General features: G+C 35.0%; 1 non-coding gene across 1 annotated transcript; it reads left to right on the forward strand.

Moving 5' to 3' along the window:
* The first annotated feature begins 689 nt into the window (after positions 1-689).
* LOC121222748 (small nucleolar RNA R71) lies at positions 690-796 on the forward strand. The gene has a single exon (XR_005920119.1). It is a non-coding gene; the product is annotated as a small nucleolar RNA R71 (small nucleolar RNA).
* Positions 797-15267: the final 14471 nt, after the last annotated feature.

Genomic DNA, 15267 nt, shown 5'->3' on the forward strand with positions numbered 1-15267 from the left:
ACTAACCCATTTGGTTTTCTAAATTTTCCAGTGTTGCTGCTTGGCTTTGGATCAAAGCGTCATTCTTTTCCATGTACGCTTTCAACAACTTCTCCAAACTGTTTGATGCCTCAGCTTGAGGTGGTTTTGGAGCTTGTTGATTAAACCCTAGAGATTGGTTGGGTCTTTGCTGCAATAAGTTGTTGTTTGGTCCATTTCCTTGGTTGCTCCAAGAAAAGTTAGGATGATTACACCGTGAAGGGTTGTAGAAGTTGGACTGGGATCCTTGTCCACTCCTATTTTGATATTGGTTCCCCACATATTACACTAACTCGGGATTTGATTAACAATTCTCAAAAGAATGACCTTCCCCACAGTACACACAGGAAACTACTTCAAATGGACTTGGTGGCTGAGTTGCAAAACTATTAGTACTCTTAGTAGTTAACTGTTTAAACATAGAGGAAATAGACAATACCTGAGCCGATAATGAAGTGACAGAGTCAACTTCATGAACTCTGGTTACTCATCTTCCTGAAGCTGTTCGATTTGTTGGCCATTGGTAGTTACTACTCGCAATCCTCTTGATGATCTCATAAGCCTCATTATAAGACTTAGACAAAATTACACCATTCACGGAAGCATCTACCATCAATCTTGTATGTGCATTGAGACCATTATAGAATGTCTCCAACTGGATACAATGAGGAATCCCATGATGAGGACACTTACGAAGTAACTCCTTGAATCGCTCCCAAGCCTCATACAATGACTCGTCATCCAATTGTTGGAAAGTTGTGATCTCGTTCCTCAACTTAGCATTTTTCTAGGTGGAAAATACTTAACCAAAAATCTCTCTGCTAATTCTTTCCATGTAGATATGGAACTTGGTGGCAATGAATTGAGCCATGCTCATGCTCGATCTTGCAATGAGTACGAAAACAACTTCAACCTCAGTGCGTCTTCAGTCACACCGGCTATCTTAAATGAATCAACCACCCCCATAAACAATCGAAGGTGGAGATGTGGATCTTTCGTGGGAATACCACTAAATTGGCCTACCATTTGTAGCATTTGAAACATCACTGGTTTCAATTCAAACTGGGCTGCCTTAATATCTGACCGTCTAATTCCTGGGTTTAACTCACTGAAAAGTGGAACAGCATATTTTCTGATGCATTGATCCCTATCATCAGCAATAAGGATGGGATTCCGTACATGACATGCTTCATTACCTTGGTTTTGATTCTGATTTCCAAGGTTCATCTCGACTTGTCTTTGAGCTGTTCGTTCACGTCTTCTTCGTCTAAAAGTTCACTCAATTTTAGGGTCTACATGGAGTAAATCGATAATTCGATCTATGCTCATAAACACCTGAGAAGAAATTCACAAAAAATAAAAAGAATAAGTTAGTAATGTTAAAAATAAATCAAATTGAAAATAAATAATTTCACAAAAAAAATGACTACCACAACAGCTGACAATCCTCGGCAACGGCACCAAAAACTTGAAACGCTCAGGTTTGTGCAAGTGTACACAGTCGTTATCAAGTAATAAGTAAGTATTGAGTTATTGTCTCCACAGGAATTGTATTTGTGCTAAGTCACTTAATTTGTAAAATTATATTAACAATTTGAAAAATAAAAATATAGTTGAGAAGTGGTATAAACTAGATGCAATGATCCCTAATGTAAATTATCCTAATATACAGACTATATGAATGGAATAGATTTTAGCAGAATTTAACACAATTTGCAATAATTATAACATAAATAAACTAGGACAATTACTTTAATTAAACTTAATTTATAATCATCATGCTTAATAATATTCGGAAAAACATTCCATGGCAACTCGATCTTTCATGAGTTTGGAAACCAAATTAGGTCCTTTCGGAATTCTTTCCTTAGTAAACACACATTTTACTGATCCTTATTTCCTAAGGGTTTCTTAGCATTCGTGTGAGGTAATAGGGACATGTTAAGTTTGAAACAATTTAATCACACAAATCTAAAAACTATGCAAATAACAGAGCTTGGCTAGGGTTGTTATGCAACCTACAATTTAATCGGGTTAGGATCTAAATTGAGCATGCACATTTCAATTATGCGTCCATTAGCCGCCGTCTGGTTAGGATCGCTCAGCTAATTCAGGTGCATTTCAATCACGTATGAACGAAATATAGACTTAATTTTAATTGAAAACATGATTGACTGAGGCACAAACATTATAAGCATGAATCAAATAAATGTTATTTAATTAAAATAATCATCCTAGCTTAAATAAAATTAAGCTATCATTGTTGTAAATAAGAACAAAGAGCACATAGCAAACATCTATGTATTAAATAAAAGAAAAGAAAGACTAAACCCAATTCAGAGTGGCTGTCACCCAAAACTCTGATTGATGAAGCTCCTTCGTTCCTTTGCTTTGCTCCTATGCTGATTGCTCTCCAAGGTGGCTGACCAAGGGCTCTTTAAGAGGCTAATTTGATAAAAATCCTTTTGCAAGCATGATGATAGTCGTGAGGGGGAAAACAAAGCTAAGAGAGTTGAAAGAGGAGAGAATGACGAGGGATGATTGAAAAAGTGAGAAATGAGCTCTTATTTATAGGTGAGGCAAGGGAACTAGTTTGCTAAAAATAGGAGTGTCCATCATTTGAAACCTCCTCCAAGAGTGGTCGGCCATGAATTGAGGAAATGTGGCTGATTTTTCCTTGATTTTTGGTCAATTTGAATGCCACAACAACTCAAGACTAAGACTCGATCTTCAGCAAATCTTCGGGAAAACTCTGATTTCTTTGACTCTTCAAGGGCCTTATGCAATTAAACCAAAAATTGGTTTATAATCAGCCATGTGCAGCCAAAAATTGGGTTGACTTGGTCCCCACTTTGGACGGTTTGCAATTAGAAGAAAAACTCTCAGACCTGTAAAAAATAACATATAGTTTAGAGGATCAAATGAATTAATTTAACCACTTTAATTAATCAATTTACTTATTTAATTAAACCCAATTTTATTAATGAAATATTTAAAATGAATTATTAAATATTTTATTATTTAATTCTATCATGCATTGCACACTTCATAGCTTAAAAATATAATATGCTTAAATTAATATAAAATAAGCTATTTTATGCATGAAAACTATATAATAAACCATAAAATCACATTTTAATAATTTCTATGTCCTAATTTCATATTTTCACATATTTCATTAATTTATTAAATAATTACTTGGTTTTAACAACAATTTTAAGTAAAAAGGTGATGAATTATATAGGAAAAATCCTATATATTTTTCTATTTGAATCCATGTGTTTTGTTTACTTGGTTTGGGTTTGCTGTTTCAACTTTATTTGCTTTGTTTGTTGATAAAAGGCCTAGTTTGAATTAAAAAAAGTTATTAAAGAAAAACGTGTTTAGTATAAAATGCGATTAAAAATATTGAATTGTTAAAGAAAAACACATTCGATGTAAAGTGCTTGTGACATACTTTTAGTGGCGACTACAAATGTGGAAGTCACACTATGGGGGAGACTGACCTAGAGGACCAACATATGGTGGAGCTCGACCCAAAAAACCAACCTCTAACAAACGCACTTCACTCAGAAGACCGATATACTCTGTCACTTAGAAATTTTCTAGGTTCTGGGAATATAGTTCTGTATTCATTAACCTCGCCATCTGAGTGTTCTCTTTCATGACATTCCTGACACCTTTGACATGCACGTGTTTTGCCTCCAACTGTTTTGCTTGTCTCAACCCTATTTTTGGCATCAAGTTGCCAGCCTGTAAAACGTGGCTAAGAAAATTGATGAAATTGGTAAGTGACATGTATGCCTCAAGATAGAATTAACGGCCTTAAAGAGGTTGGTCGTCATATGACCATATCGATTCCCATCATCAAAACATTTAGCCCATTTCCACAACTCCATTCTACCCAACTATTACCTTAGAGAAGGATGGATAGAACCCCTCCATATCAATCTCTAACCTTGCCAGCTTATGTCTGAATTGATGTGGTTCCAACTCGTACCCTATGTATGTATTTTGATAAAAACACTTTACCATCCCTTTTAGTAAATAGATTTAAATTATTTACATATACAAATTTAAATACGATATTTTTACCCATGTTCACGATTTGTTTGCGCTAGTCTTTGTTCTTATACTCATTGTGGAAGTTGACAAAGTTATGGCGAATGTAGTAGATGGACCTCCATGGAACCTCGTATTGTCAAATTGCAGCAACAAGGTCCTTTGATCTATTGAAGACAATGCAAATGTTATTTTTCCTGACAACATGCCTCCATAAGTTCCTAATGAAAAATTCCCATGATTTGGAGTTCTTAAACTCTATGATGGAGAAAACAATCGATAGTACATTTCGGTTATCGCCTTGCACAACAGCAATCAGAAGTATCTGCGTGTATTTTCCAAAAAGCCACGTTCCATCAACCTGCACAAGTTGTTTGCAGTAGGAGAATGCCCTAACATATGGATCGGAAGTCTAGAACAATCGGCGAAAAACTCTTCTCCCTGGTTCAAGTAGTTCATTCGGGCCCCTGTAAGGCAACGTTTGCAAGTCCACAACAGTCCTTAGGACGTACTACACCATCATTGAAATCCACCCCTGAAGTTTATTGTATGACTCTTCCCAATCGCCGTACAATTGCTGCATGGCCATTTATTTTGCCCACCATGCTTTCCTGTTTTACACTTTGTGCTGCAATCAAAGTCGACGCAAGAATAGTTATGCTTTCCTTCACTAGTGGCATGATGCAGATACTTTTGACATCCAATTTCCAGTGGTCTTCAGTCATATGTACGACAATGCATGTATGACATCCTTCTCATTTTTGTATTTGCCACTGTTGAGTCATCTGTATAAATGCAGCCCGAACTCGCCAGCTACACCCATCGCCGGCTCTCCAACATTCCCTAACATATAATGTCAATGTAGACTTAGTGACTTTGTAATTAATCGACACCTTCATGCTGTACTATTTGATGGCAAACACATAATATGCCTTGTTCTTGAATCATAGCGCAACGAACAATTCTTCCAACTGTAAATTTGATGTCAATTTGTGAGCAGTGACTATATCGGCATACTCAAGGAACTCAGATGCATGTGTTGCATCTAGATCTACACTCAACATGTCGCCCCAAGGTCATTTCGTAAAACAATGCCACGACTCGAGTTACTGAAAGAAGGGGCGTGAGCATCTTCAACCTCCTTTAGGACTTCATCGTTGATATCGTTTGGAACCTCATTAATATCGGTGTCACTAAAATATTCAAAGTCCTGATTAGAATTTTCACTATTATTGGTTCCTTCTCCGATGTCTACCTCAATACCTATCACCTCTGGATGTAATTTTAGATAGGGACCAAGGGCAAGGTTGTTATTCAAACTTACACCATAATTTGGATTTTTAGGCATCTGCGATGTCCCTTCGTAGTCTAACTGATCTGTCCATCCGACATTAAGATCAAAGTCAAATATGCGATGTTGACTTATTGGACTAACATTTTTATTGGGCTCTAAGTCCGTTAACTCAATAAATAACTCAACCTATTGGAGGTTGTAATGTCCCAAAATTTCTAATTTCGTTATTGTGAAAATATGAAACAAATATTTTTCAGTTTTAGTGTTTATGTGTTTTGGGAGTGTTTGGGAGGTCCCAAGTTCAAGCCTTCGCTTGGGCAAATTTTTGTATTTTGAATTAATTAGGCCTTACTTTTGTTCAGTAGGCTTTCATTTGATTGTTGGATAAATTACATCAGAATGGGTCTGCTGGTCTGGTGGTTAAATGTTGTGTTATTATGGTGAAGGTTTTGTGTTCGAATCCCTATGCAGGCAAGGATATTATTTTTGCTCAGATTTCAGGATAGAGTTGTGTAATAGGGGGATTCTGAGTAGTGGATGTGTAGTGGAAATTAGGGGAGAAGATTAAGGGATTTTAGGGGTTCTAGAGATTTTATTTTATTTTATTTTTTCCCCATAACTGAATTTTAACTCTCTTTTTCAAAAAAATTCTGCCGTCTATTCTTCTCCCTCTCCTCTTGCAAGAATTCTCTGAGTTTTTCCATCTTTCTCTTCTTTTTCTTCTTCTTGATTTTTCCCAAATCTATTTTTTTTTCTTCGTTTTCGCATGCGTTTAGTGCTCGCTTAGTTTTGGTAAATGTTTCGTTATGGTCACTATGAGTTCCTAGTGATGCCATTTGGACTGACTAATGCACCTGTAGCTTTCATGGATCTGATGAACCGAGTGTTTCAGCCCTATCTAGATTAGTTTGTAGTGGTTTTCATCGATGACATATTGGTTTATTCGAGGATTGAGGATGAGCATGACGAGCACCATAGGATTGTTGTTCAGATTTTGAGGGAAAAGCAGCTTTATGCTGAGTTCAGCAAGTGCGAGTTCTGGTTACGTGAAGCAACATTTCTCGGTCATGTGGTGTCTGTTGAGGGGATTCAAGTCGATCCTCAAAAAATTGAGGCAGTATTGGATTGGAAGCAGCCTAAGAATGTGTCTGAGATCCGCAGCTTTTTGGGGCTGACAGGTTATTACCGACGTTTTATGGAAAGGTTCTCATTGATCGCAGCATCGTTGACTAAGCTTCTGCGTAAGGGAGTTCTATTTGTCTAGACTGATGCGCAACAAGAGAGCTTCGAGAAGCTCAAAACTATTCTGACTCAAGCTCCTGTTCTGATATAGCCTAAGCCCAGTAAGGACTTTATGGTTTACAGTGATGCTTCACATGTCGATTTGAGGTTTGTATTGATGCATGATGGTAACTCGTCAGCTCAAAACTAGTGAAGTGAACTATCCGATGCACAATTTGGAGTTGGTCGCCGTAGTCTTTACATTAAAAAGTTGGAGGCATTATCAGTACGGTGAGAAGTGTATTATCTACACCAATCATAAAAGCCTCAAGTATCTCATCACTTAGAAGGAGTTAAATCTTAGGCAGCGTAGATGGGTTCAGCTACTTAAGGATTATGATTGTACCATTTAATACTAACCTGGTAATGCCAATATGGTGGCTGATGTGTTGAGCCGTAGGGCTATGACCGATCTAAGAGTGATGTTCGCTCGACTTAGCATATTCAACAATGGAAGTCTGTTGGCAGAACTTCTGGTCAAACCGACATGGATTGAACAGATTCAAGGTAAACAGTTGGGGGATAAGTCTTTCAGGTTGCGTTTTCGTCAGGTTAAGAATGGTGGCACTACTGATTTTGGGATAAATAGTGATGGGGTACTTTGTTTCCACGGTCGGATTTGTGTACAAAATTATGAGGATTTAAGGCAGTCGATTCTGAGAGAGGCGCATGGTAGTCCTTATACTATGCATCCCGGCTGGAACAAGATGTACCGAGATCTTCAAAAATTGTACTGGTGGCTAGGGTTAAAGTGTGAGGTTACTGACTTTGTTACTCGCTGTTTGACTTGTCAGCAGGTTAAGGCTGAGCATCAGTTACCTTCGAGTTTGCTGCAGTGGGTTAAGATATCGTTATGGAAATAGGAGCAAGTAACGATAGACTTCGTTAGTGGCTTACCTCTAACACCCACTAAGAAGGATTATGTCTGGGTCATTGTAGATCGATTGACCAAATCTGCTCACTTTATCCCGGTAAGGACAGACTTTTCTCTTTAGAAATTAGCTAAGCTCTACATATCGAAAATAGTGAGACTTCATAGGGTACTTTTCTCGATCATTTTTTATAGAGATCCTCGTTTCACGTCTCGATTTTAGAAGAAGTTTCATGAGGCTCTAGGTTCAAGATTAGACTTCAGTACTGCTTTCCATCCTCAGACAGAAAGTCAGCCAGAGAGGGTGATTCAGATACTGGAAGACATGTTGAGGAGCTGTGTTATTGATTTCTGAGGTAGTTGGGAGGAGTACTTGCCATTTGTGGCGTTTGCCTACAATAATAGCTTCCAGTCTAGCATCCTGATGGCACCTTATGAGTCACTGTACGATCGTAAGTGTCGCACTCCTTTATGTTGGACTGAGTTGGGTGGGTGACATGTTCTGGGTCCTGAATTGGTGTTAAAGACTGAAGATAAGGTTATACTGATTCGGGATTGTCCTAAAGCGGCTTCTGACAGGCAAAAGTCTTATGCGAATCTGAAGAGAAATGATATCAAGTTTACGGTGGAGGACTTAGTTTTTCTCAAGGTCTCTCCATGGAAAAAAGTTCTTAAGTTCGGTCGCAAGGGCAAGTTGAGTCATCGGTTTATTGGATCTTACCCCATTCTGAAACGTGTAGGACCTGTCGCTTATCAGTTGGAGTTACCTCTAGAGTTGGACCGCATTCAAGATGTTTTTCACGTCTTGATGTTGAGGCACTACCGCTCTAATCCCACGCATGTTGTTTCTGTTGAGGAGATTGAGGTTAGGCTAGACTTAACCTTTAAGGAGGAGCCGGTTCAAATTCTAGAGCATGATGTAAAGATCCTTCAAAAAATGTCTATTCCTTTAGTAAAAGTTCTGTGGCGTAATCATAGCGTTGAGGAGGCCACGTAGGAGCCTGAGGATGCGATGCGTCAAAAATATCCTCATCCGTTCTGATCAGGTAAAATTTCAAGGACGAAATTTTCTTTTAGGGGGTAGAGTTGTAACGCCCCAAAATTTCTAATTTCATTATTGTGAAAATATGACACAAATATCTGTCAGCTTTAGTGGTTATGTGTTCTGAGAGTGCTTGGGAGGTCCCAAGTTCAAGCCTTCGCTTGGGCAAATTTTGGTGTTTTGAATGAATTAGGTCTTACTCTTGTTCAATAGGCTTTTTCTTCTTCATGATTTTTCCCTAATCGATTTATTTTCCTTCGTTTTCGCAAGCGGCTAGTGCTCGCTTAGTTTCGGTAAGTGTTTCTCTTCGTTTCTATCATGAATCTCTTAGTGGCTGAAGTCGTAATGTTTTTCTTTGTGATTTAGGCATAGGGGGAGGCTCGGACAAGTGAATTCAGTGTTCTCGTCTTAACAATAGTTAAACAAAGGGTTATCGTTGGTGGTAAGTTAGGTTTCTGTTCATTTTTTATTGTCAATTCACTTGTAAATCCGTTAAATTGATGTTGAGTATCTTGATTTTAGGACTTGAAGTGCTCAAGAGTGATTAGGCATCAAAAAGATACCAAGAGTGTACCTGAAACGCAAAAATAAGGGATTCAGCGAAAAGCCGAAATTGCTTGTTGTTTGGATAGCTGCAGTAGGCTAACTTTGAAAAATTGTCATAAATTGATGAAATCAAATTAGAGGATGAACAAAATATGGAATTAAAAATTATTGAGTCTATTTTCTCATAAAAGAAACGGTGTAGGTAATGGAATTGTAAATCTTGAGTTATAATAAACTTTGTGAGACAATGTTAGAATGAAATCGAGTTCCCCAATTCTGACTTTGGAAAATTATCAAAAATTGGAAAAAAAATAATTAGGGGTTAAAATTTACATTTTTAAATTGTTAATGAGTCTATTTTCAATAGAAACAAATGGAAACATCATCCAAATTTTGTACTAAAAGATAATTAATTTTTAGCAAAGAATGGTCGAAGCTATCAAATAGCAGAATAGGGGTAAGTTTGAAGATTTTACTGTAATTTTTGGATAAACCAAAAATTTTGAAAATTTTATGGTAGAAATTTATTTGAGTCTAGTTTTAAAGACATCAAGCAGTTTTTAATTCGTAATTCTGTAGCTCAAGATATAAATAATTTAGTAATAGTGACTCAAGTTGACAGTTTTGAAGGAACATATAAGTAAATAGTGAAAACATATATGAATAACTAACTAGCACGGGTTACATTAAAAATAGATCATGTGGCCAAGGCCAATTTGGGCCGAGTGGGCCACATGGGCGTGTGAGCCTAGTTTTTTTGAAAAGTTCTGTAAGATTGCATGGGTCGCCCAAGTCCACTGTGGACCTACTGTAGGGTTGATAAGCTTTACTTAGACCCCTATATGTGTGATTTGTCTGTTTGATTCCCATACCGAGCATCACTTATGATATCTGAATGTATGTACTATTAATTGCATAATGACATGACATATTTTGTATATTGCACTGCATCAAGTGAGTTCGTGTTATTTGGAGGGTGTGTCTGAAAGGCTATTACGCCTATCATCTGGCAGCTCAGCTGCAACCTTCTGATTATGTGCCGCATCTCGATACAACATGGTGTGTAGGGATAGGTGGATTGATTTAATCCCCAAATGGTGTGTAGGGTTGGACGGAGATGGTGTGTAGAGGTTGGTGGGTAGGATTCTGATTTATTGGATCTGCATTCTATATCTAATATGGGCCAAGGCCCTAATGTATTTCTGAATCTGTATCTGAATGGGCTAAGGCCCAAACTGATTCTGTGATGGGCTAAGGCCCTAGACTGTATCTAACTGAATTATGTTGAATATCTGTATGCATGTTCTCTGTGGGGATTATACACTGAGTTTGCGAAAACTCACCGTTTTCTGTTTAATTTGTACAGGTAATCCCCAGACTTGACTGGTCAGTGCAGCGGAGGACTCGACAATGGCCACACGTAAATTTTAGACTGCTTTCCGTTAATGCATAGAATTTATTACTTATTTGGGGTTTTTGATGTAATTTGGATTATGGACTGGTTGGTTTTAAATTTGGGACTTTATACTATTTTTATAGTTTTTTTTAAACTGCAACTCAAGAAAACACGATTTTTCTAAAAATTAAGGTTTTTGTAAATAGAAACGATTTTTCCTAAATTAATTGGTTACAAAAACTTCCGCTAAGAGACAAGTTTTAAAGCAAATCAACTAGTTTTTTTTTCCGAATTAAATAAAAGCTAACTTACTGTAACGGTTTTTAAACTCGACAATCTTGTCTTCAAATCCCTTTCCATGTGACATCGCCAGATTCGGTCATAACGTCTAGGCCGGGTTTGGGGTGTTACAGATGTTCTCACTCCCAGTCGACCACCATATTTCCATCATAGTGCCCAAGTCATCATCATCTAACAGTTGCATCTCAAAAAATTTCAATGGATTTGTAGAGACTGGAAACTTGTAAAATAATCTGGACATCGCCCTTCCACAACATATAACTATTTTCGCACTGATCTTCATTTTCATTTCTTCCAGCTTCAAAGTTTTACTGAATTGCAACCTTACTCTTTGTCGGCTTTGAAATAAACAACCAACATCACCTTCTACAATTTTGCCATAAAAAGAACGTACACTAAAAGCATTGAGTTATTCATCTTTACCAGAATTTTTGAGCTCTCCTACTAAACACAACAATTTCTTTTTCTTCTCTTCCAGTTCAACTATTACAAAAAAAAAAACATCAACAATATTTATATATGTAGGAAAACCAAGGTGGTGGAGCCAAAAATATCATTTTTAAAATTTTTAGATTAAAAAAACGACACATTTAAAAAAAATCCATGCAGTACACTGGTGGCGTCATTCTATATGGCTCCACCAAATAAAATATTATTTTTTAAAATTTTAAAATAAAAAAATAACACATTTAAAAATATACTATACATAGTATACTGGTGGCGTCATTCTATATGGATCTGCCAAATAAAATATTGTTTTTTTTAAATTTTTAAATTTAAAAAAACATATTTAAAAAACACTCCTACTAATAAAATGGTGGCGCCATTTAGAATGGCTCCACCAATAAGAAAACATTTTTTTATAGTTTTAAAATTAAAAAAAATAACATTAACACATACAAAAATGCTGGTGCCAAACTCTATGGCTCCACCAAAAAAGGATTATTTTTAAAGCCCCCAATTTTTCAGAAATAGCAATATTTCTCTAGTATTTATACAGGTGGCATTATTCTACATGACTCCACTAAAAAATAATTTTTTTTATTTGGTTTGCTGACGTGGCTTGTTGTTGGTGCCAAATTCTTTAGCTCCACCAATTTTTATTGTAAATTTTAAGTCATTTACATGTATAATTAGAAAAGTGGGTCATTTTTATAATTAATTAAAATTTTAAGGCCATTTGTGTAAAAGAAAAAAACCCTCTTTTTACTTGGGAATGTGGTAGAAGGTCTAGTTTGTTTGGTAAGGAATGTCTCGATAGGGCCTTCGTGAATATAGGTCAGACTCGACGCTTTCCATATCACAAAATCTATAATCTTACAAGTGCTACTTGGATCATTATTGATGATAAGTAGTATAAATTAATTTATTTAAGGATTTTACATAAAAATATTAAAAGATAAAAATATGTTATTGTAATAATATTTGTTATTTTAAAATGTCACTTACCATTCCAACTAGTGTCTAAGACCCTGTTAACTAACTTCCAAAATAAGAATATTGTTGGTTAGGATCTACAAAACGGTCTTCTTAAAGCTATCCTCCAGACCTTAACAGGAGGATAATTCTCTCCACTCGACCTCTCTCTTTATGACTCTCCAAAATCATTTTTGACCATCCATTCTTAAACCGCGTATCAACTGTGATATAATACAATCTTAACTTATCAATCAAACACAAAAACATCTTATCAATATTGTCTACCAAATTTAAAACTAGATACTATAATTTATTTCATAATAATGTGGACCATAACATTATTGTTAGTGTACTAAAGCCCAACTTTTAGATTGAGTTTGGATAGGCGGTACGTTTATCTGCAGTTAATGTAAAAATAGCAGTTATGATGAGATTAGATATTGTTTCGATACTGTAGTGTGAGACAAAAAATAAGCTAAACGTATCGCATTGCACCCCACCACCCATCCAAATCCACCCTTAGTTTTTGATTGAATTTGTCGATTTGAGAAAATTAAAATACATGTATAAAAAATTTAATAGAGAAATAAATTCAATTATTTTTATTTTATTCTATTTTATTAAAGATTGGATTATCTTTTATCAAACAATCTAATTATACTCAATATTTAATTTTAACTAGTATATCAAATAAATTTTATAACTTAAATTCAACACTTAATTTTTTAGTGTTTAGTTTTTCAATTTATCGAACATTGCCTAAATAACACATATTTCCATAAAATTTTCAAACAGGAAAAAACATTAAAACTATTTTTTTAAACTATTCGTTAGATGCATTCATGAGTCATCCGGGCTGAATTTAAATAGGATATTAATAGACTTTATACTTGTACAAGCTCAGTCTAGCTTGAGTTGAAATATGAGTCCAAAATTTTGTCCAAATTTCTCATATTTGCAAATGGTTGACCAAATCCATTTTAAGCTACCATATTTTCAAACTTTTTTGAAAAATATTTATATTACTTTTTTAGTATATTTCATTTTCATTTTACAATCAATGTTTGGAGTTTATAGTTGTGTCCCTCTTAAAAATGTCGTCTCCAAGATTCAAACACACATTTATCCAAACTTATTTTGGGCCTAATATTATTATCTAAACATTCCAAATTTCTCAGTGAACATTCAAGTTTGAATGAATAATCCAATCCTTAAACAAATCTACTATTCATAACTTCTAATCCTTAAAAAAAATCACATTCAAACCCAAAATATCTAAATTATTACGTTAACTAAGGTTCCAACGAGTTTTGTCGATATCCTTAATCCAATTTATATAATTAAAAAGATATAATGACTTTTTTGGCTCTCCAACTTTCTAAAAAAGTAATTTTGACCCTATTTATATTGTCTTTTCGTCCTTAAACTTGTATTTTTTTTATCAAATCACCCCAAAATGGGTGAAAAAGTTAATATTTGTTACATTTGCTAATGTGGCATACACGTGGATAACATGCCAATATTTAATTAATTTTTTAAAAAATTAAAAACATAAAAAAATTACATTTTTATATTTTTAGCCATTTAATTTTAGAAATAATTTTTAAAATTTTTAAAATTTTAAAAAATTAATTTAATGCTGACATGTCATCCACGTGGCAATCCACGTGTATGCTACGTCAGCAAAGTTACAAATGTTAATTTTTCAATCTATTTTGAGATGACTTGATAAAAAAATACAAATTTAAAGGTTAGAACATGGGCATAGCTAGGGGCTGGCAGGGGCCTTGACCCCCAAAAATAGAAAATTTTCTACTTAGGCTCTTTAAAATTTTAAATTTTTATTTAAATTAATAAAGGTAAAATTATCCTTTGGTCCCCTAAAAGTGATAAAATTTTAATTTAATCCTTTAAAAATTATAAATATATAAACTATTAAAATGATAAAATTATATTTTTATTATCGTAAAAATTATAATTTAATTTCGCCTCAATAAAAATTTTCTAGCTTCGTCTCATATTAGAAAGGGTGAAAAGTTAAATAAAAGGATAAAAAGGATAAAATGACTTTTTTTTTTGATAATGTTATAGGATGATTATGTGAATTAAAAATATACTACACCGATATAAAATTTTAATTCTCAGATATTCTAAATTTTAATTACTATCTTATCTATGATATTTCCTACGAAGTTTAAAAGTATAGGGTATGGGTCGTTTCCACTTCACAAATCTTAAGCAAGAAGTTGGCTGCAGTCCCCATAATGTATCCAAGATTCAAGGATGGTCCACACAAGAATCAAAAGTGAATCAGAGCCACCAATTCCCAATCATATGAAATCAGGCCAGACCCTAAATTCAGTTTCTACCGTTGATTCATGCTGCATCACCCGATATTACGGACCCTATGTGTCTTAAACCAATAGAATGTGGCATTATCTGCCGTCCTACCGCCCCTTAAAATCATCCACCTGTCCCTGCCTGCCCCTTGCGTGGACGTCTAAGTAGCCTTACAAACAAAACACTAAATCCTTTTATCCTATGTCTTAAGCCGAAAGGATCGGACGCGTGAATGTTCCCTTCTAAACACGTGCCTCTATCTCATTCGGTATCCTATTTTTTAGTCCCTCACTCTAAAAACACGCATTCACGACACTTATTTAATCTAACCGTCCATTCTCACGTGAGTCCAACAATTGTAGTCGTTGCCTCTTAGATCGCCCCTCCTCTCGCCACGTAGCAAAATGACACGTGTCAAGAAGCTAATAAATTACAAAAATTTAACATAAATCATGAAATATTTTGTTCTAAGTTTTTAAAAACTCAAAAATTATAAGCAAAAAACTTAAATTAACTTACCAAATGAGCTTGAAACCTCAAAATCTAAATTTTCCCTTTTCCCTTTTCTTTCTTTCTTTCCTTCTCTGTTTCGTTTGCCTATTCTATTTCAATTTCTCTTTTTCTATCTTTTATTTCTTTTATTTAATTGGTTTAATATAATAACAATAAAATAATAATATAATATTATTTATTTAAAT

Source organism: Gossypium hirsutum, chromosome D10 (assembly GCF_007990345.1).
Source record: "Gossypium hirsutum isolate 1008001.06 chromosome D10, Gossypium_hirsutum_v2.1, whole genome shotgun sequence".
NCBI lineage: Eukaryota > Viridiplantae > Streptophyta > Magnoliopsida > Malvales > Malvaceae > Gossypium > Gossypium hirsutum.